The following is a 5000-nucleotide window of genomic DNA, read 5'->3' as shown; positions in this document are numbered from 1 at the left end:
TATGCTTATACGTATCATTTTGTAGCTTAGTGTAGTTTTTGTTCCATTTTTTTATATTCAGTGTTACTTGTTCCCGTTTTTATCCGCTTTATTCATTTCCTTCCGTTGTATTCGTGTTAATAAACTTGAGATTCTTATGCTCAAATCTATTCTTCCTTACGTCGACCGTTCTCCATCTTACATTCTGAATGTGTGTAGACTGATTTCAGTAATTTAATTTCCTTTTACTTGCAACCAGCCATCATGGTATATTGCAATTTTTCTGAGGTTTGATTGCTTTACCAACCATGAACCACAAATATGGGAGGAGCATGCATCAGCTAGAAAAGCCAGGGCTGCAAACATTGCAATAATTAAAAACCACGTCATGATTGCGTGACCTGAAGTGACAGATGCAGGTATGGAGAAAGATAACACCTACCTCTCGTTCCCTCTGTGTCAGTAACCTTTAACCCATTGGAAGTGAAAAGCTCTAGTCTTTCCGCACTGAAAGTCTCTCGGAATTTGGAAATTATATACGTAACGCTTGCCGTGTCTTCCGTGATATTTACATGTGTTTGTCCCAGTTCACGAAACGATGTTCCTCCTTCGTCGTTTTTGTTTGCTTCTGCGATAATAACCTTTGCTATCGCTTTGTTCTTTTTGCTGTTTCCGGCAAAAAGCGGTGCCCTGTAGTTGCCTGCGAGCACTGGCACAGGTCCCGCTCCCGTACTTGTGTAGGAAAATCCCTGACCCTGCGGATGTTGGCGAGTCAAGTCTGGTTGAGAAAGATCTGCTTGTAGACTTTCCCCCATAACTTGCATGGAAGATCCGTCCGTTAAGTGCATGACATTAAAACGACCACCATCGTTCGGCCAATAGGCCAAGTCGCCGAACTCCTCTTTAAGGTAGAGAGAATTTGCTTCAACCAAAAATAGAAATTCCTGTTAGACTAAAAGCTTACGTTCACCTTTGCACAACTCAGACTGATTAAGTGTGTTGTACTCTGTGTACTTGCCTGAAATGCTCGGGAAAGTCTAGCTACCGTCATGTCGCCTGCTTGCATCCGTATTTTTAAATCCTTTCCTTCTCTACTGACATCGCAGGTCTTGACAGCCGCCATGCCAACGCAAGAAGATGACGAAACACTAACTAAAATTGAACTAGCAAGGAAGACAAGCTGAGAACCGTGCGCGGAAGAGCATGTGTCAAAAGGGCGCGAAACGGATTCCTCATGCAACTCTCCCCTCCCTTCCCTCTCTCAGGTGCATCGGAATGGCCATGGTTGATCTCACTTTCCCCACCCTCCCCAAACCAAGCCTCCCCGACTGCGTCAACCTCTGCCTTATCTTGATCAGTCTGGTTTTCATTTTTAACAAAAACAAAAATCAAATCTTGAAAATCAATCTTCAATTTTGGTTTTTGGTCAATTGATTTTCGATTATCAACTGGAAAAACAAATGACATTAGAATCAATTTTCTAGTTTTGTTTGTTAAGGCAAATTAAAGTTCTGTTATCGACGTACTCTTTTCGTTTATTTCGGGACATAAAAATGGAAAATAGTATTGGATAAAGCATTGTTTAAAATGTGAATCTTAAAGGTATGAACATTTTTATTTAAGTGCTTCATTTTTGTTTCCAAATAAAATGACACAAATCGATAAATACAAAATTGAAAAGCAAAGTGTTATTTTTTATTTCAATTGAAAATCGAATGGACGAATGACACACGGACCACACACGGACTCTCTATGTCATGTCATCCCACTTGTTTTTTCATGTGCCACGTCTGAGACTTCACTTCTCACACGCGCTACTGCCTTGAATCAGTACACGAGCGCCGTTTTAGGTGACCTTTTCAATGTTTTTCGCTGGTTGCACTCCCCTTTTTCTTCCCCTGGTAAGGCTTTTAATTTAGATGATGGTGTTCATTTAAATTCGGTTGGTCAGTACCAGTTATATCGTAGTTATCGAGGCGCTATCTTAAGAGCAATTCGCATGCTTTGAATATTTGTCACATTTTTGCTTTTTTACATGTGCATATACGATCATGACTAAAACACCACACGAGTACATACGGGTAACATACGAGTAACATACGGAACATACGGATACATACGAATACATACGACTGACATACGACTAACATACAAGTAACATACGGATACATACGACTAACATACGGATACATACGAATACATACGAGTAATACGAATGTTTTTCTCATAAAGGAAGCTCTAGTTATAAGCTTTGCAAGCATTTTTCACGTCAGCAAACACGTACCCGGCTCAGTTTGAGGGGAGGGGGGGGGGGGTGGGGTGGTGTTGATAGACCCTCCAAGGCTTTCGTTAAATTTAGTCACAGTAAAATAAATTCACATGGAGTGCAAAACCCTTAAGACGGCGAAAGACGAGATACAAAAACCCTCAACTTGTGGCGCAACATCGTTTCGTTGCAAGTTCTGGTCGATGTTTCGCGTTTTTCACTTTGCGTGATCAACTTGACCCGCAAAAAAAACATTTGTTGCGAGTTGAAGAAATGCAGGGCGCTGGGTGGTTGATTTGCTAGTACAAGAGCACATTTGTTGCGCGACAAGTTGTGAGCTTTATGAAAAACAAGCAATAAAGCCAAAATTTGTTGCTCAGAGTAGGTTCGCGCTCTACTTTTCGAAACAACTTTCTTCAACCCGCAACAAATGTTTTTGTTGCGCGACAAGTTGATCATGCAAGGTGAAAAACGGGAGAAATCGACCCAAACTTGCAACGAAATAATGTTGCGCGCCAAGTTGAGGGTTTTTGTATCTCTGTATGTATATCTGGATGTTGCTCTCGTAGATGATTATGACTGTCAGGCCAGTTTACATTTAACACACGTAAGGAAGTCAGAGCAGGTCTGTCATAATCTTTTACCCCATTTAAGCTTTCTGGCTTGATTTTGCACTGATTTATCATAGGCAACTTAAGCTGAAATAGTGAAATCAAGATGGCGGATCTGATGACGTCATACGACATCAGCGACATCCAAAATATATTGTTATCTTGTAGCGCAAGCAAAGGGTTTTGCACTCCATGTGAATTTATTTTACTCTGCCTAAATTTAACGAAAGCCTTGGGGGGTCGATCAACATCCCCTCCCTCCCCCCTCAAACTGAGCCGGGTACGTGTTTGCTGACGTGAAAAATGCCTGCAAGGCTTATAATTACTGCTTCCTTTATGAGAAAAACATTCGTATTACTCGTATGTATTCGTATGTATCCGTATGTTAGTCGTATGTATCCGTATGTTACTCGTATGTTACTCGTATGTTACTCGTATGTTAGTCGTATGTATTCGTATGTATCCGTATGTTCCGTATGTTACTCGTATGTTACTCGTATGTTACCCGTATGTACTCGTGTGGTGTTTTAGTCATGATCGTGCATATACCGCTTATTTGTGATTATCCCGCTCATTTCCTTTTAACGGACACCTTTTTCGTTTTTATTTATTCGGGGTTCATCTCCGTCTTGGGCTCCCGTGAATTGTGCATGTGGACATTTTGTCTTACGTTTGTTGCAATGGGTTAGCACATAAGGTTTTACCTTGTGCTTCCCTCGTTACGTCTGATCTTTTTAGCTCAGCTTTATTTGCTGAGGAATTTACTGTTGTTATTCCTTGACTTTGAGGAGCCTTGATTTTTTGTGGGTTTGCTGGTGTGTCGACTTCTTGTCTGACATGGCTTGACCTAGCCTGTTTATTTTGTTTTAAGGACGTTCGCGCGAAAATTTTTCAACATTGATTTTTTTCTGAAACTTTTACCACTGTAAGATGATGAGTTAGTTATGTCAGAAATGTAAAAAAAATGGGGGGTCACCGACTTCGTTTTGGAGAGAACATGCCCGGAAGAACACCCAAAATGTGACAAATCGGGCTTCGTTAGCGAATAAGGCCAGTGTCTGTCAACCCAAATATATTGCAATTAAATCTTTGCAGTGAAATCTTCTCTGCCAAATACTGTTTAAGTGGACTTATTAAGTGAATTTAGTCAACTGTTGAGGTTCCTTAAAGATCAAGTTCGCGTTTAGCGAACAAAATTTCACTCGCCTTGCAGCCGCAGGATGGCAGGATTTGATGTCCCGTGAGCAGAAATCATTTTTGGACAACGTGGAGATAATTGTAAATAAAATCCGTTTCTGGAAAGAAAAATTGGGGTCACCGAACGTCCAAGACCGTTAAATCCAGGCAAAGCTATAGCAATGGCCTTTTGCCCAACCATTTCTCATTTTATTACTTAGCGCGCGCGCTCGTGTATGACGTGGCTTGTGCATTTGCGTGCGCAGTAAGGATGCGCAGAAACAATTGGCGCGAACGTCCTTAAGGTGTTCATTTCTTCTATGTCAATCGGTATTTGTAAGCTGTTTATTTCCATGGTTCCCCCCCCCCCCCCTCCATCCTTTTTATCCTTTTGTTTGCAGATAATGCCTCCTAAGAGAACAAAGTCTGCCTCGTCTGTTGCTACCCCAGCTCGAAAGCGTATCCGCCAGGTCAATCCAGTCAAGGCTCAGCAGAAGTAGTTCAGCAGCTGCAGCCTCAAGAGCTCTCGGCTGAGGTCTTACCTCAGGCCCTTCTGGAGCAGATCGTTAGTAAAGTGTCCCATGAGGTTACGAGACGGCTCTCATCAACGAGTGGAGACCGGAATGTCAATGACCACCAGATTTCTGACCGGGGTTCTGAGAGGCCTGTTATTGGCGATGCAGCTGGAGCGGACAAGGTATCAGAGGTGCCTGCAGCTGGAATTCCTGCAGATAGCCCCGGTCAATCAGTGATTCAAGGAGCTGTTAGCCAATTTCAGGAGAGGCTGTCAGGTGATTTACTAACCATAACCCCTACATTACCTAGCACACTGTTTATTTCCCCAAGTCTACCCATTGATGCCCCTGTGTCTGCTAAGCTGCGAGCCAAGATTCTGAAGAATGAGTTTATTGACTTTGAGGCTTTGGCCACCAATCCTGTTTTAGAAAGTAAATACCAAGTTGTTTTAC

Source organism: Montipora capricornis, chromosome 11 (assembly GCF_036669925.1).
Source record: "Montipora capricornis isolate CH-2021 chromosome 11, ASM3666992v2, whole genome shotgun sequence".
Taxonomy (NCBI): Eukaryota; Metazoa; Cnidaria; class Anthozoa; order Scleractinia; family Acroporidae; genus Montipora; species Montipora capricornis.
This window is presented reverse-complemented; position numbering follows the sequence as displayed.